A 21,404-nucleotide genomic window follows, 5' to 3' on the forward strand; every position below is an offset into this window, starting at 1 on the left:
GAAAAGAAAAGAAAAAGAATCTCTAGTGTAATCTATTCGAGGTAATGTCAAAATTGACAAAAAATTCACCCAACATGGTCAAATTTCGATGCTGATGTTCCTCAACAACTTTCAATGAATTACATGCTTGAGTTAGAATTATATAGAACTAATGCAAAAATTAACATTTTGAAATCACTTTCCACTGAATATATATTTTTATAGATTATTTAAAGGACAAACAAATTGAAGAAAAGTCAAGTAATATGGAAAACAAACCAAGTAATTTTCACAGAAAATGTGATGAGAAAATCATGAGATCTATTTTTATTCTTTTGTGTAATATACCTGAGCCAAGTCATTGGGAGAACACAAACTATTTCTTCAAAATACTGTTTTGCAGGCTTTCACATCAGTGAGGGATTAGACCATGTCTTGATTTAATGGTTCGTTTCAGAGCAGGTACCTCCAACATAGCAATATTCCCGTGGTACTGTACTAAAATATTAACCAAGATAACATGCTCAGATCTCTCAAATGGGGTTTGAAATCAAAGCCTTCAACAAAAAGACTAAATTGTTACAATGGTGAATGGCTGACACAGCAGGTCTGAAGAGAAGCACGTAAAAATTATCCTTTGCAAACAGGATAATATCACCATTTCGGAGCACAGCAGATGCTGCATAATTTATTCTCTCCAGATTTATTCCCTGAGTGCTGCCCTCACCTTGTTCAGTGTGTTCTTTGAAGTAAAGGTACAGTCAATCAGGACAGTAATGTGAAGGAACAACAGACTTTTAATAACAGGTGATTGATTGAAAATGTGGGATTTTCTTGCACGTAGTCCAGAGGAAATTGATGATTGACCACTGAACAGTCCTTTCAATTACTGTGCCAGCTCTTGTCCATTGTTCGTTGCTGCTCTCTACTGCTTGTTGTTGATCACTGCTTCATAAGGAAACATTATTTCCACCAATGTGTTTTGTCTTTTAAATAACCTATAAAATATATTCAGAGGAAAGTGATTAAGTTTTAATTTTGCATTACTTCTATATAATTCTGATTTCTAATAAACGGTTATTTCTGAGGAGAAGCTGATGACTTTGTTATGAATGGACAAACAGATAAATCTAAATACATTGACTTGTAATGCTTGGAATAAATCCATACCTTGTATTCTTGCAAATTTTCAGTATTTTAGGTTTTGAGTGAATCAGATGAAACTATGAAAGCTGCTGCTCACCGCTTGTTTTCATTTATTAAGGATAATTGATGGAAACACTGCATGCCCCTGACACAGCTCACAGCAATTCTGTGGTGACTGTGTTTCTGCATGCAGCTTTGAAGTAGAATGCCCTTTTCAAGATAATGGATGCTGCTGGCTAGGGTTTTTACAATAGGCTTTCCTATCAAAGAATTAATGGGGGAATTAATTGAAATCTCCTTCCAGTTGGCCACACTAGGCTACTTTAAGTGAATTCTCACTTAATTCCCACCCCCCCCCCCCCCCATCTGCTGTCAGAAAACAAAATTGGCCAGATGATCCATAGGATCTAAAACATGCTGCTGTCAAATGATGTTTGAATGAGAGCTTAGAGGGGAAAAAAAAATCTTTTGTTTCAACTGAGATGTAGTCTTCACCTAGGCCTAAATTTCAAATTATCCAGAGGAAATGCAGTGACTGGGGTTTAATTGGTCTTGTCGTATGATTCTATGTCTCCATGAAGGAGCTATCCCAAGAGGCCTCCCATTTCTGTTTTTTTAACTGTTTCATTGAATATGAAAAGGTATCCTTAAGGGCCCCCCCCCCCCACCACCATAAAATGCAGGAGGAGCTTTAAAAATTTGCAGCTAAGTTGCTGTCAGCACAGAGAAAATGTGGAAAAGAAATATTTGGTTTCTAATAATTGCATTAATTTTGAAAAGTCAATAGATGTACATTATTAGGTTATAGGGGTAAAACAGTATTTTTTAAGTATTTTAAATAAAACTTTTAACATCTGATAATATTTCTGTTCTGCAAAAAAATTCTTGCATAAAACATCCATTAATAGAGTTTATTGGTACAATCATCCAAACTTTTTTTTTGGGAAAAATGAATGATATAAATAGTTTATATATAGGCTGTCAATAACCAACATTCCATTTATTGTCACACTGGTTCTTTGCTCCACTTTCCAGATATTCAAGTGGTGCTCATAGGAACAAATGGATCTGGAGGCTAAGATTCGATTAACTTATTCTAAGTTCTGGAAATGGCCAATAGGAAGACCAGTCATCTGAGGGGAGTGGTGGTCTTCTAAATTTCAGGCTGTCCAGCCCCTTATTAGCAGAGGCTCAAAATTGAAGTATAGAAAACTACAGCACAGATATAGGTCTTTAGCCCATCGAATCCATCCAGAACTATTATTCTGACCTGTCCTATTGACCTGTACCCAGACCATAGTCTCGCATCAATGTACCTATCCATATTTTTCTTAAATTTTGAAATCGTCCACATTCACAACATCAGCTGGCAGCTCGTTTCATACTCTGCCCTATAATGTTCCCTTCTACCATTTCACCTTCAACCCATAACTTCAAAACCTCAGTTGGGGGGGGAAAAAAAACTTACTTGCATTTACTCTCAATATATAAATATATCAAATCTCCCTTCATTCTTCTGTGCTCCAGGAAATAAAGACTTGACTTAATTAACCTATCCCTGTAACTCTGTTCTTTTAGTTCCAGAAACATTCTAGTAAATCTTCTCTGCACTCCTACAATCTTATATCTTTCCTGCAGTTAGGTGACCAAAACTGCACACAAAACTCCAACTTTGACCTCACCAATGTCTTGTACAACTTCACTCGAACACCCCAACTCCTATACTCAATACTTATGAAAGGAAAACATGCTAAAAGCTCTCTTTATGGCCCTATCTCCCTGTGACACCACTTTGAGGGAATTAATTCTATCTGTATTTTCAGATTCCTCTGTTTCACTGCACTCCTCTGTAATTTCAATATATCATAAATTAAGTAGGTTACTGGGTTTATATTAATTAGAGTTGAATTGACCCACTAAACCTATTTCTCCTAATCATTATGGAAAGCAAACTCAATGAAGAGATGTATAGCACTTAGAATATGAAGAACAAGTTTTGCTCCTCAAGGCAGCATAAAAATTAGATGAAAAAAATCATAATTGCCCATTTTAACCATGTCAGTGCTATTAATACTCAGTCTTTTCTTTGCTGTGATTAATGAAATAAATTTTATGCTGAAGATCCATTTTAAAGTCATTAAAACTTCAGGATATTAACTTATGGACCTACCATTAAAGCTAGTCTGTTGATACTTCATAGCTGACCTTATCATGATCTCTAAAGGCTTTTTCAGGTGCATTCTTAGCATAGAATGCACCTGAAGAAGCAGAAGTGGCCCTTTAAATTGCCGTTCAGGTGGCAGTGTTTAAAGTGCAATGCTGGCCACCTGAATGACACAGCTGCACAGGATGCGGCTCTGAGCACACTCGGCTCCTGCCCAGTGTCAGCTGTGATCAGCAGCCTGACCCTTTAACATCCACTTTCAGGCAGCTGCATTCAGGTGGCTGGGGGAGCCACTGAGCTGAGCTGATTATCCCTCTCAGAGGTGGGTTACGTAGCTCACCTCAAGAGCGCCTCCTGCACATTCAGGTGGCCTCAAAACAGCCACATATTGCCTAAATGTACGGCTTTACATGTGGGGAAATTGGTCACCTGAAAGTGCCTAAAGTAACTTGGACTGTGAGTTGGGAGTTTGCCAGGACTGCTTCTGTTCAAGCTCCGTGTCTTTGACAGAAATGTGGGGGAATGCTCTTTCTGTAGTAAGCATGGTTTCTACCAATCAACGATACAAGGGTAGCAGAATACTCCAAGAATTACTGAGCCATAATCTTCTGAAAGAGTACTTGATCCACATTTTTCAGAATTAATTAACACTACCCCTGCTTTAAGACTGCTTGGCCTCAAGATCGAATGCCACGAATGAGCCACACATACTAAGTGCAGCACCAGGAAATGGGACCAATCAAGAATGATGGGCCAATTAATGCACACTTAAGGTAAAACTGACATTTGATTACAATCCCCTTTGCACTTCTGGTACTCAATGAAGATTTTCTCAGTATTCCTGAAACTTTTATCTATAAGAATTGCAGATTTTCCTATTTTAAATTTGGACATACAGCACAGTAACAGGGCATTTCAGCCCATGAATCTATGCCACCCAATGAACTTGCAACCCTTTGTATTTTTCAAATGGTGGGAGGAAACTGGAGCTCCTGGGGAAAACCTATGCAGACAGAGGGAGACCTTATCACCTCCTTACAGGCAGTGCAGGATTCAAACCCCAACCAAACTGCTGGTGGTGAAACAGTGTTATACTAACTGAGCTGCCCCTAAACTATTAATTTGTCCCTGAAGGTAACTTCCAAATTTATTGAGCCATCCATGATTTTACAAGTGGGCTGCACATGAATCATTCCAAGATTACAACAGAACAGGAAAAAAAAATTCAATTGGAAGAACAAAAAAAAACCCTGCTATTGCTGAAAACTCTCTATATATAATTGAAGACCACAGTCAGTATGAATTGGAAGCAATGACTCCTCACTGATCATCAATGCAGGCACACCCCAAGGATGAGTATTTAGCCCATTGTGCTACTCATTATACACTCATTACTGCGTGGCCAGGCACAATTTCAATTCTATGTATAAATTTGCCACACTCGATGGAGGAATCACAAATGGCAATGAGGAGGTCTACAGGAGGGAGATGGATCAGCTCATTGAATGGTGTAACAACAACCATGTGCTCAACGTCAGCAAAATCAAGGAGACGATTGTGGACTTCAGGAGGAAGTCAGGGGAACAGGACCCAGTCCTCATCGAGGGCTCAGTAGTGGAGAGGGTCAAGAACTTCAAATTTGTGCTCACTTCGGCAGCACAGGTACTAAAATTGGAACGACACAGAGAAGATTATCATGGTCCCTGTGCAAGAACGACACACAAATTCGTGAAGCGTTCCATATTTTTTTTAATTTAAAAAAAGAAAATAGAAGAACTTCAAATTCCTGGGTGTGAACATCTCCAAGGATCTGTCCTGGAGTTTCCACCTTCATGCAATCACAAAGAAAGCTCACCAGGGGCTACATTGTGTGAGATGTCTGAGGATATTTGGTATGTCACCAAAGACTCTCATAAAATTCGATAGGTATACCATGGAGAACATTCTGACTGCTTGCTTCCTGCTTGGTATGGAGGTGCCAACTCTCAGGATAATAATAAAATCCAGAGGGTTGTTAACTCGGCCTGTGACATCACAGGACATCTTTATGAGGTGGTGCCTTAAAAAAGCAGCTTCTATCCTCAAGAACCCCACCATCCAGGCCATGTCCTCTTCACTCTACTATCATTAGGACAAAGGTAAAGTAGCCTAAAGATGAGCACTCAATGGCACAAGGGCAGCTTCTTCCCGGCTGCCATGAGATTCCTGAATAATCAATAACCAAAGACATGGTCTTTTCGTACACTTTTTTATATAGTAATATTGTAAGATGGCTAGAACATGAATATTTTCCCTGTGATGCTGCCTCAAAACATCAAATTTCATGACTTGTTCATGACAATAAACCCTCTGGGTTTTCTCCAGGTGTTCTGGTTTCTCGCCCCTTCCAAAACATATGGGGTTGGTAGGTTAATTGGATGGCATGGGTTTCATGGGCCAGAACGGCCCTCTACCATGCTATATGGTTAAAAGAAATTTAAATAGCAATGCAGAACCTGGCCACTTTAGGCACTACAATCAATGTAATTTCAAGTTCAGTAGTCATATTGCACAGAAACAAGCACTTTGGCCTACATTGGTATGAAACTATCATGTCCCCATCCATTCTACTCCCATTTACCAGAACTCAGTAATTAGCTGACCATGCACTGCCAATTCTTATGTTCAACCAAGTACTTTTTTAAATGTTGTTGAAGTACCTGCCTCCTCCCCCTTCTTAGACAGTCCAGATTACAATTACTCTGTGTTTATTTCTTAAAAAGTCTTCTTTCAATCATGAAATGTTAATAACCGAATGAAAATAATTAACTGCTGATGCTGGATGTCTGAAATAACGCAGTAAAGGCATTGTTTAATTCATGAAATGTTAGCACATTTTTCCTTTCCACCATTGGTCACTGTATTCCAGTCCACCCCAGTAATTCCTAGCTAGTTTAAAAATGGTGAAGAGGCTGGGCTAGTATTTTTGAGCCCTGAGCCCTGAGTCATGTAGTCATGATTTCCAATTCTATGAAAGCATTTGGGGCGTGGGTATACAAATAATTAAAGAAAATATCGGGAATAAAAATGAATGACAAAGCTGGCTAATTGATGTCCTTCAGAGAAGGGAATCTGCTGATCTTCCCATTATTGCACTGCACCTAAATGAATCTTAATTGTTTTTCGAACTTCTTATGGAGTGGTCCAATTTAGGGGCAATTTGTGATGAGCAACTAATGTTTGGCCAGCCAATGATGTCCACATCTCTGAAGAATGAAAATGTTTCAGGTCAGAAGGGTGGAAGTAGTTGTCTTACTCATTATTCTGGTTTGATCTTGATGTCTGGACTGTCACAATGAACCCATCCATGGGATTTGCAATTTGTGGACCAAAGTAATTTTGCAGCTATTCATTTAAACGACAATAGAATTTCAACTGGAAGGGAATTAACAATAACAATACCTTTGTTTAATATATTAGAATTTACAACTAAACAGGGATCAATTCTTAAATAGTTGGAAAATTTGCATTTTTCAAGGCATTCTCAGGGAATGGTGGGGCTAAAAAGAATAATACTGTTCATCAACTAATAAGTATCATTTTTGTTATTGGTTTCTATTTTACATCTTATTTAACCTACTCAGTGAAAACAATAAATGCAAAATATTTTCTGACGTGATCAGAAAGCACAATATTAATTTAATAGATTTTTTCAAAAAGCAGTATAATGATTACATCAGTCATAGCAGTGTACTAGTGTGTCTTGATTATATTTTAACCCGCTTACTATATTTTAATGCTATCTTTGATATTGGATGATAGTAAAATTGCTCACCAAGTGAATTAATGAGTTCAAACATGTAACTCCTTCCAGTGGAAAAAAAATCTTGAAATGAAATACAGTTGCCAAGATACAAATGTGACATTCACAGCACAAGGCATGAAAGGACTTCTCCACTTTGCAGATTTGCAACTGAACTTGAATCTTGAAGGCAGCTCTACAATTAATAAGATTCCTTTTAGACAGCACAGGTTTTTAAAAAAATTGAGTAGTTCCTCTCACATGTTTGTAAATGTATAATTATTATTTCATTTCTCATATCTTGCAAAGATATCAGTTTTTTTTTACAAGAAAACATTTAAATGTAATTTATATTATAAAGTTTTATTTATGTGGGGATTTGTAAGGAGCTATTGGATTAAATCATTCCCTTGAAAATTCTGAAGAGCCTGCTCATTGATGGTCAATGAGCTTGTGATGTGAAATTTGACAAAAGCAATCTCTCTTTGCAGGTTTGTTGAAGTGCCGACATATTACTCTCTGCTTCTGAAGTTCTGAACTATTGAAGTTGAATATTATTGCATTGTATGTTTAACAATAAGCATCCAAAGACTGGAGTTAAACTTCCAAAAAACTATTTTTAAATGACCAGAGCTATGTTTCTTGCTTAATTTCATTCACTGGAAAGAAGCACTTATTTTAAAATATATATTTTTTGTTTACTTACTGAAACAGCTTATTTTCAACGTTAATATTTGTAAAAATGATCAATGTAGTTTATCCTTTACCAGTAAGTGTCAAAAACAAGAATATGTGTTTAGAATTAAATAAAGTGGGGGAAAAAAAATGAAAATGACATGAAGATGAGCCAGAACACACTGGACTGGCCCTGTGCTCTGCAGGGAGTCAATAGTCTCTTAATTTGTCTCTAAGCTAGTTTATAATTACTATGAGTTGGTGAATAGTTTCTCAAAGTGTACAATTAAACTGCTCAATTAAAAAAAAAACAGAAAATGAAACATCAACAACATGGTCAAAATGAATAATGACAATAATTATTTTAATATATTTCATAAATATACAGCATTTGTTAAGACATGATAATTATGTTCAATAAAATTCACCAGCAGCTGCTTGGATCCATTGTTGACTTCATGGGCTGAGAGCCTCCTATTGTGACCACCTCTGTAGCTATGATAAAACAATGGTATTAGGTGCTTTATAATTTCACCATGAATATTAATGCCTCCAGGTCAATAGAAAGATACATTAACATTTCCTAAGGCACGCATGACAGAGTTGATTTTATTTAAAGATTTGGAGATGTCCATCAGCAGAGAAAATTGAGATAAAGAACCCAAGAAATACTTAATGTGACGTAAGTCTTTATAATTGACCAATAAAGATGTGATTCGAACATTTTGTCCCTGATTGCCTTGTGCAAGATATTACATCTGATTGAAGATTGAATCAGTGGAACAGTGCGTAATAGTACTCAATCACAATGATGTAGAAAAAAAATTATGGGAACCAGCCACCAAGTGATGGATTAGGGCAAAGGTCCATCTGATTGTGGGGAAAAATAAACTGCTGAAATTACCCCACATAATGGAGCATTTAACCTCATCATATCCATTCTGATTTCTAAAGATTTATAGAAGTAGTGAAACCATAAAACATGCTTTATTCCTTCTAACATTAATAATTTCATTTATTCTAAAATTCACAGCTATTGCATTCCACATTATTCCTGGCACCAGCCAAATTCTTTTGCAATCAATTTATTGATTTCAAGTGTCATTCATATCCAAATAAGCAACACCATCACCTCACAAGTGTTTTAATTCATACCAGTGCCAGGCATAAAAATCTCATCTGATCTATCAATGGCATGGAAATGGTCGACACACAGTGGTTTTCACACTTATTCTTTCCACTCCTATAGCACCTTAAGTAATCCCTATGCCATCAGTGCTCCGAGATTAGTAAGGGATTACTTAAGGAGGCATGCGAGTGGAGAGAAAAAGTTTGAAAACCACTGTTTTAATCATATTGACTCATTATGTACAGGTTTCATAACTCCAAAGGAAATGGGCCGATGAAAATTTTTCTCAAGCAAAATATTTCAGTAGCAATTGGGTCTAGAGCAGTGATTCTCAACCTTCCCCTCCCACTCACCTACCACCTTAAGCAATCCTTTACTAATCACAGAACACCGATGGCATAGGAGTCTCTTGGAGCTGCAACTTTCTTCGTTAAGACATAAATTGATGGATATAAAAGATTTTAAGGCACAATTTTAAAGAAGAATGGAAGTGTTATCCAGTCTTCATTCTTCATCCAAGATTATCAAAACGGATTGCTTGGTCTTTATTACATTGCTGTCTGTTGAAACATGCGTGCAAATAGACTGCTGCATTTTCTTGATTGCAATATGTTTAAAAGAAAGACTTCAGTGCCTGTCATGAAACATCAATGTTCATGATGAACATATTCCCCCATTATAATGCAGTACAAATAAGCGGCAAAATCAATGGTGACCAAACCAGAACTATAATCATTTCATTTGCTTTCCTTTAGAAAACAAATATATTTCTTTTTCAGGTTTCCCTTTCAGATTTTATTTTAGATTTCCATTCTCTGCAATTTGTTGATTTTCACATCACATAATGTCTTGTCCTTCCCTAGCTTTTCAATCCATGGCATTAATATAGTGGCTCCAATTAACTTCTGGTCAATGATAACCTCTGGGTTGCTAATGTTCTCTTGCATTTTATTGCACTGGCATTTATATGGCAAAAATATAACTTACTGTATATTTAAGTAAAAATGGGAAAATATGTTCAGGTAACACAAACAAATATATATATATATATATATATAATATAATTAAAATTTTCAAAATTTTTATTTATTTATTTATGGAGAAAGTAATACAATTTCATGCTTTTTGTTGCCAAAACCAGATCACGTTCTGAAAGGTGACTGCTACAAAACGCCAACAAAAGTAATTGCATACTTCTGTGTTTAAAACCTGTGATAAATTGAATCTGTTTCTAATTAAGATTGTTAACTATGGTCTTTCAATCTTAATTTATCATGATTAACTTAGATTGTGAATAATTAAGTGACCTTCTACAGTATTTTTCTTTAGAATTTGGCAAACTTGAACAAGTTTTATAAGGACACAGATTTGATCGAGCTTCTCATCATTAAACAGGATTGAAAATAAATTGTATGATTTGAACTCATTGCATCTCTGCCATGAACATTGTTTAAGATATTGATAGCTGTCCACAATTTCTAACTCAGTCTGTTAATTATTTTGGTGAAATGATAATACATTCACAAATAAATTTTGACAAGGTTGGATTTGTTCAAAATTCCCCAGCTTCAAGTCCACCTCTAGCTGAATGCCAATAGTCACACTTGCCTCTTGTGACTACGTGGCTCATCCACAACCAGCCATACAACCTCAAGCTGTGTAGACTGAGCCCCACACCTACAATACTCTGATTGCTATTGGACCACAATCCACAATTGTCCCAAATAATCAAAGACATTTTGACACAGTTAAAATACATTAACCTTAATAATGTATATACTAAATATATTTAATTAATTTGATTAACATTTTGCAAAAGTACAAAGTACACCATTTAGTTTCACTCTCCTTTTTAAAGAGGGTCAATGGCCCTATGCAAATAGAGCCACCCAGTAGCACATCTGGTGGTCCAAATGCTAGTTGCGCCAATGTCTCATATCACGAGATATTCAGGTTCAATCATGATCTCCGCTGTGGATTTGGAAAGCTTTTGTCCCCATTCAAAGTCTTTTATTTTTTTGTTATGCAAGATCTTAAACAGAGAAGAGTAATAATGTAAAATTGTGGTCATGCTGATACTTTACCTGAGTTTCAATTAAGTGGAACTGCTGCCACACAACTCAGGTTTGATCATGGCCTCTATCTACATGAAGTTTTCAGATGTTCCCCATATGGGTGAGTTCCATGAGGTGCTCCATTATTTCTACCACCACCAAAAGAAATTAAGGTCTGTAGGTTTGTTGTCTGTTGTAAATTGTCTCTAATGCATAATTCACTGATAGAATCCAAAGAAAGTTGTTGGGAATTTGAGGTGGAAATGAGTTGGGGAATGGAATTGCTCTGAGAGGTGGCATAAACTGGTTGGGCTGAATGGCCTTCTTTCAAATCATTACCACAAATGAAGAAAACAAGAGAAATTGCAAATGCTAGAATCTGGAGCAAAAAAATATATAATCTGCTGGAGAAACTCAGTAGGTCAAGCAGCATCAATAAAATTTTTTAAATGGGGGATGTTTCAGGTCGGAACATTGTTGATGGGAATGCTGGAGAATAAAATGGGATTAGTGTAAATTGTGATTGATGGGTGATGTGTTCCAGGTAGGCCAAAGTGTTTGTCCTCACGCTCTTTGACTATGACCTATGGCCATATGAGCAAACACAGATGTCCACACAGAAAGATTCATGACATTACGCCTTTTTTGCAAGCAATATTAAAGTAATTTACAGTTCCAAAAAAAATACATAACAATCAGCAATTATTAATCTAATTAAAATAGCAACATCAGGAGATTCTGGAAATCTGGATTAAAAACAGAAATTGAAGCACTCAGCAAATCAGAAAGCAGTTGTAGAAAATGAAAGTTAATATTTAATCTCTTCATCACAATGATTTTGTCATTGTGTTGAGATCAGACATTCAGAGGTAGCCCTGGACAGAACAAAGGAAATGTCTGTGATTGGCTGGAAACTAAGATTATTCAGATGACATCATGCTTTTGGAGCTCTCTAATTAGTAGATGAATGGAAACAATGAAAGAGAAAGAACGTTGTGGAATTGTGAAATGCTAAATAAATCTGAAATAACTGAAAATACTCAACAGATTAGGCAGCTTTAGTAGAAAGAGAATAATTGCAATAACACTGTGTTGATTTCAGTGATTCTGACTCAATTAGGAACAGCTGGTTATCTGAAATGATCAAAAAATACATGTAGACTAGTAATCAATCTTCTTGTTTTTCCATATAGATGTTGTTGAAACAACTTTTATACTGGCACACAGACAGTAAATTTGGAAATACCAAGCAAGCCAGTATGGAAAGTGAAACAGTTACCACTTCAACTCGAAAACACTTGATTAGTACTGGGTAAGTGAGAAAGTGATCATGGACACCCTTTTTTAAATTCTAGTATGCTGAAATAAATGCAGTGCATTTTGCAAATTTCACACACTTTAAGACTGTCTTAAATATTTTGCATCCAGTAATATTCTGTCTTGATTTAAAGATGTATTATTATTTACAGCTGAAAGATTGGAAGCTCAATGGTGATTTGATCTTTCTTATATTTTGTATACACATCATGAATTTTTTTATTGAGCAAAAATAAAATACAACTTGTAATTAGTCTTAGCAATATATGATTCAGGAAAATCAGTATGACTTTTTATAGCGTTGTATTCAACTAAGGCAAGTTATATTCATCAGTTTTCTCATGATATTCAATAAATTGACTCCAAGTCCTAGAAAATCTTCGTCAATAGTTCTGAACTCTTGGCAGTTTGACAAGTAAAAATGAAAGTTTTGAAATGCAACTTCCTAATGCTGGAAGATCCCATGAGATATAACCAATGCAAAAAAAAAGACAGTAGCCATTTTAATGTTTTCAGTGTATTCGTATGCATTGGATGGCATGGTTAGTGTAGCAGTTACCGTGACACTATTATGGCACCAACAACCTGGGTTTGAATGTGCCACTGACTGTAATAAGTCTGTGTGTTATTGTCATGTCTGCTTGGGTTTTCACCAGGTGCTCCGGTTTCCTCCCACCTTCCAAAATATACGGGTTGTTGGATAATTTGGATGTAATTGGGGCGACACAGGTTTAAATGGACAGAATAAACTTCTACTGTGCTGTTAATAAAATTAAAATTTTCAAAATTGAACAGAAACTCAACATGTCCAAAAATAAGGTGAGTTTCATTTGAAGCATTTATAAGTACAACTTATAGAATTAACATGGCAAAACACCTCATTAAGCATCACAGGAGTATTATCAAACAAAATGTGATTCCTTGCCACACAACAAGATGCTCGTTTGGATGGGAATAAAATCTTGATGCAAGTTATGAAGAGGATGCAAAAAAATTACAAAAGCGGTGTATTAGGATTAAGGAAGAATTTCAGGCTACATATGATGTGGGAAATATGAAGGCATCCACTTTGCTTGGATGAATGGAAAAAGAAGTTTATTTTCATGGACAGACTGCAGAAAAGGGTTCTGAATTTATTGAAGATTAAATTCAGAAGGCTGGAAACCAAAAGGAATGTTGCTATTTAATGCAGAGGGGTTTGAATATAAAAGCAAAGATGCAATGGTACAACAGTTCATGGTATTGATGAGTCCACATCTGAAAGATTGCATCCAGTTTTGGTCTGTAATTTAAGCAGATATATCTGAACATTGGAGGCTTTTCATAGCACATCCAAATGATTGATTCATGGACTGAAGGAGATGTGCAATAAGTAAAGGTTGAACTGGTTGACCATGGATTGTTATCAATGGCTCGGATAGCTCTGGAGTTGGGTGCTTAGGCCTTATTCCCTACCCACAAGTTTCCTCTGAAAATCTTTGACTATTTACCACCCAACTTCACTCTGGCATTCAACAACATTTAAAATGAATTAAGTAAGAAGTAAAAAAAAAACATTGTTTTAAAAAATAAACAACACAATGCATGCAAAAATATATATTGGTAATAATTACAGACACCAAACACAATTAAAAATCATCATGTAACTTATTCTTTGCTTTCTTCTTCACAGATCTATTTTCAGTTGAATAACTTTGTATCTGTCTAACCTGAAACAGGATCCCAAAGCAAATTCTCCAGCATTTGCGTTGGGTACCTTATATGCTCTCCATTTGTACTCCATAGACATCAGTTAGTTTAAGAGTTCTTCATTGGCAAAAGAGTGCAGAAATTCACTCGGTCCTCCAGTTCGAAATGGAAGAGCTGGCACAATCCTGAAAAATCTGTGCAACTGATTTGAAAATTAACAATAAGTTCAAGTTTAAGTTTATTATCATCTCTGTGTGTTTTAACTATATATATATATATATATATATATATAGCTTTTCTCCAGACAACAGTGCACATGCATGCCCACACAATATACAGTACTTAATGATCATGTATATAATTATAATTTAAATATATATTAATATTTTGGGATGATTTTCTTACAAGATATTGTTCATCAATCTAACAACTTGTGGGAAGAAGCTATTTCCTAGCCTGAGTTAAATGCTTCTGTACCTCCTTCTTTATGTTAATTGGTCAGAAATGCTGTGTGGTGGATGGAAAGGATCTTCTATAATTCTTTGAGTTCCATTTAAGCAATACTCCTAGTATATATCATCAATAGAGGAAAGGGAGACCACATTGATCTCAGCTATTTTGATGATCCTCTGTTTTGACTTCTGGTCTGATGCTTTTCAGCTACCATACCACACAATGATGTAGCTAGACAGGACAGATTTCACCCCCCCCCTCCTCAACCTTATTAGGAAGTAGAGGGAGTGCAAAGATAAAGATGATAGAGATCCATAAATTCAAATGTTACACAAAGATGTGCACATTAACCCCTTTTCCACTAGCACCTTGTCCCAGGAATTAACTGGGAATTTACTGAGACAGAGTCCAGTGGAAAAGGAACATTGTCCAAAGGCCGGTGTCAAATGATGTCATTTCATGCCGGGGCTTAACCGCCTCTACCCCGCTCATAACCCTGGCATTTGCTGACGCTGGTGTGCTGTTTAAACCAGTGGAAAAGGGACAGCAGAAATTCACCTATTTCCGGTTGAAGGTAGAACACTCCGAACAGCTAATTAACTGAGATACCAGTGGAAAAGGGGCTATTGGTTCCACTGAGGTTGTCATTCTTCAGTCATGGTATGTAGTATCAAATAGTTATGCCTCCCATTCTATGAAGAATTGTCAGCTGTGGCCTATGCTTCATGTTATTTCTGGTAACCAATGTTTCATTGACAAAAATCTCAAAAACTCCAGATGTCCTTTTGTGTAACTGAGATCAATACCTGGTGTGTGCAGCTTCAAGTGGTGCTTTTTTTTGTGAAATACCAAAGTTAATTGCAAAACAATTATTCTCCCAAATTGCTTTATTTCCATGGTTCAAAATCATTTTGTCACTGTTTTAATTAACTTATTGTGCTTTACATTTTTAAAATAAATCTCAAATTTCATTTCTTTTCAACATAAAAAGGTTCTGAAAGAAATTACAAAGGAAAACAATGTAATTTTAATGGGTTATTTTCTTGTTCAGCTCTTCAGCGCTTGACGTCCTGCTTTGCGGAAACTGCCAAAATGTTTGGCCTGGAAGTCAGCCTGAAGAAAACTGAGGTCCTCCATCAGCCAGCTCCTCACCATGATTACCAGCCCCCCCACATCTCCATCGGGCACACAAAACTCAAAACGGTCAACCAGTTTACCTATCTCGTCTGCACCATTTCATCAGATGCAAGGATCGACAATGAGATAGACAACAGACTCGCCAAGGCAAATAGCGCCTTTGGAAGACTACACAAAAGAGTCTGGAAAAACAACCAACTGAAAAACCTCACAAAGATAAGCGTATACAGAGCCGTTGTCATACCCACACTCCTGTTCGGCTCCGATTCATGGGTCCTCTACCGGCACCACCTACGGCTCCTAGAACGCTTCCACCAGCGTTGTCTCCGCTCCATCCTCAACATCCATTGGAACGCTTACATCCCTAACGTCGAAGTACTCGAGATGGCAGAGGTCGACAGCATCGAGTCCACGCTGCTGAAGATCCAGCTGCGCTGGATGGGTCACGTCTCCAGAATGGAGGACCATCGCCTTCCCAAGATCGTGTTATATGGCGAGCTCTCCACTGGCCACCGTGACAGAGGTGCACCAAAGAAAAGGTACAAGGACTGCCTAAAGAAATCTCTTGGTGCCTGCCACATTGACCACCGCCAGTGGGCTGATAACGCCTCAAACCGTGCATCTTGGCGCCTCACAGTTTGGCGGACAGCAACCTCCTTTGAAGAAGACCGCAGAGCCCACCTCACTGACAAAAGGCAAAGGAGGAAAAACCCAACACCCAACCCCAACCAACCAATTTTCCCCTGCAACCGCTGCAATCATGTCTGCCTGTCCCGCATCGGACTTGTCAGCCACAAACGAGCCTGCAGCTGACGTGGACTTTTTACCCCCTCCATAAATCTTCGTCCGCGAAGCCAAGCCAAAGAAAAGAAAGCAAAGATTACAATCACATTAATTGCTACAATTACATGAAAATGGGTTTTGCAAAAGGCAATTAAAATGATTAATAACATTTCCTTTATTATGAGTTGACTGTCTCAATTTCTGAAATGCTTGTGCTAAATCGATCAATGGGAGTACATTAGAACATTCGAGTACCTGTATCTAAATTACTTACTTTGTCTTTGTGGATGCGTGTGATGCAATATTTTGAAAAGCCCTTTATTTCTTCTACAAGGAAGAATAGTGAGCATTTTGAGATGTGGTGAAGAAAACCTGAAATATAACTTGGTATTTCATGAGTTGGAGAATGGATAGCCAAAGAGATGGCTCCTCACCACCATTGCAAGAGCAATTAGATGCAGGCAATAATTTCTGGCCTTACCTGTGACAACAGATCCAGAAAAATGAATAATTAAAACAATAATAATTAAAAGACATAACTGATGAAAAACTTAAAAACAAACCCTCATAATCACTCCAAAGTTATAAATGATGTTATGTTAACTTAATTTTGTGGGACGTAGGCTTCACTGACAATGCCAAGTTGCCCTTTCTTCACCAGCCTTGAGAAGATGAATTGCCTTTTTCAATCACTACAGTTCTTCTGCTTGACAGTCCTCCTATGGAGTACAGATTTACATAAGAACATTAATAACAGGAGAAAGAGCGAATCAACTCTACTCACTTTACACCTACAACTGTGTAACTCAATATGACAATAGCATACAGGATGGAGATTGAAAACTTGGCTGAATGGTCATCATTAGCCAGATGCCCAGCTCTGAACAATATAAAACATTGATGCATATTGCATTCTTTTCTCTCTGCCTCTTGGTACAAGTCCTAAGCATCACTCCATGCAACTGTGGATATTGCTGGAGGAGTTGTGGGTATGGCATGCATTACAATGAGTTGAGCCATAGTACTGCAATAGATAAGTCCTTGCAGAGAGCCACACCCATGTTGATACACAAAGTCAAGAGTGTGTTTGAAAGGTCCAGTCTGTGAAGAGTCTACATATGTAGGAGAGTGAGGTAGGATAAGCAGCCACCAGCGTCGGAGTCCAACCTCAGTCCGATTTGAATGTCTATGTCGTTATTTAGTAGTAGAGTAATTAAATATCATTTGAACTCTTCCCTGTTTGTCTCCTGTGTGTTCATTAAGATTATCTTAGATTGTGTCCAGACTCCTCTCTCTGTGAACGCACTGAAGCTGATACGTTTCCAAACACAACAATGGGACATTAAACTTAAACTCTGAACATGAAACAACAAAGCATTTCCAAATCAAGATAGTATGATGTGTAAGGGAACCTGCAGATGGTGGTGTTCTTTTTTTGTTCTCTCAAAGTAGACAAGGAAATTAGCTGCCAGGCATGTCTGTACATTGCACACAGCAGCTACAGGTAGTGAAGGAGATGACTCTTTATATAAGTGATGGTGCATCTTGTCATGTTGCTTGTTTTGTCTGATTGATTGTTGTTGAAACAGCATTTATCAAGTCAAATAAAGGGTATTCCATCATCCTGTACTATGGAAATAGTGGAGAGCATTTTGCTTTTCACTGCTAGTTTGCCAACCTCTGGACTCCACTCAAAGCCACACATGCTTGGTCCATTTGATTTTCTCGTCAATATGATCCCTTCCCTTTCCTCCTGCTCATTCCCACCAATTTTAATTGTACTCTCTTAATGCACTCATTTTCACTAGAGGTTGACAGTGAGAGATTTATAATGATTATGCCATGAATGTATAGTTGGATTCTCTCTTGTTGGGGAACTGAGCAGAACACACCTTGGCAATTTCCATGTTTGCTATCCTAAATTCTACTTCTCTACTTTGAGATGTAATGGGTCCGGGATTTCTCAGTGTCAACATGAATGTCCAAAATTTTCATTGAGCCATTGTAAATATTTTTGAATAATTTTCTCTTTCAATTTTTTATCTCTTCTGGGGATTGAGCCACATATAATGAGCCTATTTTAAGAGTCTGGTGTCAGGTATGCCAACAACATGGCTGACCCAATGGAAAATGTAGTCAGTACCTAAATGCTAGAAATATTGACCTTGGGGATGATAGCTTGAGAAATGGTAAGGTTTGAGAAGGAAATTCAGGATCTTGGCTTGTGCATCCTTCTAAGATGTGAAAAATGTAATGGAAACAACTTTGGTGGGTTCTCTGCAGTGCCCCGAGGCTCCTGATCTATTTTTTAGTTCAAGTGTCAGATGTCTATTGACCACATTTTTTGTGTTGCGCTTGAGTGCTTTATTTTCAAACATTCTTTCTATCAAATAGTTAAAGGTAGAATTGGTGTGTTGAAGGCGACAGCAAATTGGATGACAACTGGCTCCGGATAAGTGAGAAGTGAGCCACTTTTTTCAGAGGCTCACAATAAAACTTTATTGTCAGATGTGGAGTTGCATAGCATTTACGGACTTGTAGCTTTCCATTTACAGAACACGGGATAAATAGTAGGATTTCAAAGCACTGGAACATTATTTTGTTGAACGAGCCTCCAGTGCCTTATATGATCAGTTCAACTCCATCATAAAATTACATTCTTTAAATCACTCTCAGGAAACCTTTTTTTTTTACTATATTATCTCTGAAGTTCATTTTATTGCTTTGGTCCATTTTTAACCATGACAGATGTCACTATTCTGCACATTGATACAATGCTTCATTATTTCTCAATTAATTATATCCTTTTATTCATGGTAAAATTGATAATGAATGAGCAAGGACATTATATTTTAACATCTTAAATTCAAAATTAAATCTTATGTATTTATATCAATTAATCAAAACCTTTCCACTCTCCATTTTAAGCACATGAGGAATTATTTCTGAACTGTTTATTTGAAGCCACTTACTGATAAAATGCATGTTGAAATGATTAAATGATTAAAACGTCTGGGGAAAAATGTACAAAGGTGTATAATAAAATATTTGTAGAGCCACAATCTAGTCTTCCAAAGGCTCTTAAACATTGTGAATTGTCCATTTTACATTTATATTTAGATATACACTATAGTAACGAGCTCTTCCATCCCACAAACCTGTACCACCCAATTAACCTACAATCGCCTGGTATGCTTCAAATGGTGGAAGGAAACCAGAGCCACTGGAAGAAATCCACATAGTCACAGAGAAAATGTACAAACTCCTTAGAGATAGCACAGGATTCAACCCCCTGTACCCAATCGCTGGCGCTGTATCAGTGTTGTGCTAACAGCTACACGGTGCCTTATTTTATCGGTCCTACTCAACTTACTCCAAAAAATAAATATTAAAGATTTCAGTAAATTGAACAGCTTTAAAAAAAAACAACAAATACTATAGAACACTACAGTTCAGGAAACAGGCTATTCTGCTCTTCTAGTCTGTACCAAAATTTTATTTTGCTAGCTCCATTGACCTTCTGCTAGTCCCAATGACATGCTCCCAGTCCATAACCCTCCAGACCTCTCCCATCCATGTATCTATCAAATTGATTCTTAAAACTTAGAGCGAGCCTGCATTTACCACATCAGATGGCAGCTCGTTCCACACTCCCAACACTCTTGAGTGTACAAGTTCCCCCCCATAAATCTTTCACCCTAAAGCCATGTCCTCTTGTATTTATCTCTCCTAATCTAAGTGGAAAGAGCCTACTCACATTTACTCTGTCCTTACCCCTCATAATTTTGTAAACCTCTATCAAATCTCCCCTCATTCTTCTACACTCCAAAGAATAAAGTTCTAAACTGTTTAATCTTTCTCTGAAACTCAACTCCTGAAGACCTAGAAACATCTGAGTAAATCTTCTCAGCATTCTTTCAATCTTACTGATAACTTTCCCAGAGTTAGGTGACTAGAATTGCAAACAATACTCCAAATTTGCTCTCACCAATGTCTTATACATAACATCCCAACTTTGATTTATGAAGCCCTATGTGCCAAAAGCTTTCTTTACAAAATTGTCTACCTGTGACCTCACTTTCAGGGAATTGTGCATTTGTATTCCCAGATCCCTTGGTACCTCCATACTCCTTGGCGTCCTAACATTTACTGTGTATGTCTTACCTTAGTTTGTCCTTCCAAAATGCATCACCTCTCACTTATCTCCATTAAATTCCATCAGCCATTTTCTGGCCCATTTTTCCAGTTGGTACAGATCCCTTTGAAAGCCTTCCTCACTGTCCACACACCTCCAATCAAAGTGTCATCAGCAAGCTTGCTGATCTAATTTATCACCTCATTCGGATCATTGACTTAGACAACAAACAACAATGGTCCCAGCACTGATCCCCAAAGCTGAGAACCAATCATCTACTACCACTGTCTATCTTCTCTCATTCAGCCAATTTCGAATCAAGTTTACAACTTCTCTATGGAGACTTAGTGTCTGAAACTTCTGAACTAATAATTTCAAAGGCCTTACTTAAGTCCGTGTAGACAACATCCACAGCCTTTCCTTCATCTATGTTCTTGGTAACCTCCACAATAACATAACATATAACATAACATAACAATTACAGCACGGAAACAGGCCATTAGGCCCTTCTAGTCCACACTGAACCAAACACCCCTTTCTAGTCCCACCTCCCTGCACAATGCCCATAACCCCCCATCTTCTTCTCATCCATATACCTGTCCAACCTTTTCTTAAATAATACAATTGACTCCGCCGCCACTATTTCTCCCGGAAGCTCATTCCACACGGCTACCACTCTCTGAGTAAAGAAGTTCCCCCTCACGTTACCTCTAAACCTCTGCCCCTTAATTCTTAACTCATGTCCTCTTGTTTTAATCTTTCCTCCTCTTAACGGAAATAGTCTATCCACATCCACTCTGTCTATCCCTTTCATAATCTTAAATACTTCTATCAAATCCCCTCTCAACCTTCTACGCTCCAAAGAATAAAGACCTAATCTGTCCAATCTCTCCCTGTACTCTAGATGCTTAAACCCAGGTAACATTCTGGTAAACCTTCTCTGCATTCTCTCCACTCTGTTT

At 37.3% G+C, this 21,404-nt stretch overlaps 1 protein-coding gene, 1 long non-coding RNA gene and 1 other non-coding gene across 6 annotated transcripts in view; 2 read left to right on the plus strand and 1 right to left on the minus strand.

The window, feature by feature from the left end:
* Positions 1-278: 278 nt before the first annotated feature.
* Positions 279-8,078, minus strand: LOC138761999 (uncharacterized). Its single transcript, XR_011356700.1, has 3 exons — positions 7,777-8,078; positions 7,104-7,266; positions 279-977 (listed from the first exon to the last, which is right to left on the minus strand). It is a non-coding gene; the product is annotated as an uncharacterized lncRNA (long non-coding RNA).
* On the plus strand, positions 4,931-5,037 carry LOC138762542 (U6 spliceosomal RNA). Its single transcript, XR_011356949.1, has one exon. It is a non-coding gene; the product is annotated as a U6 spliceosomal RNA (small nuclear RNA).
* The window catches only part of LOC138761998 (von Willebrand factor D and EGF domain-containing protein), a 327,980-nt gene continuing 311,936 nt past the window's right edge, over positions 5,361-21,404 (plus strand). The window contains exons 1-3 of one of the 4 annotated variants that reach the window (XM_069935109.1): positions 5,374-5,427; positions 10,016-10,056; positions 12,122-12,240. The gene's annotated coding sequence lies outside the window, so the exon portion shown is untranslated. Of the gene's footprint in view, positions 5,428-8,275; positions 8,428-10,015; positions 10,057-12,121; positions 12,241-21,404 lie in introns of those variants that run through there. The other 3 variants (XM_069935106.1, XM_069935108.1, XM_069935105.1) reach the window with 3 other exon arrangements.

Source organism: Narcine bancroftii, chromosome 4 (genome assembly GCF_036971445.1).
Source record: "Narcine bancroftii isolate sNarBan1 chromosome 4, sNarBan1.hap1, whole genome shotgun sequence".
Lineage (NCBI taxonomy): Eukaryota > Metazoa > Chordata > Chondrichthyes > Torpediniformes > Narcinidae > Narcine > Narcine bancroftii.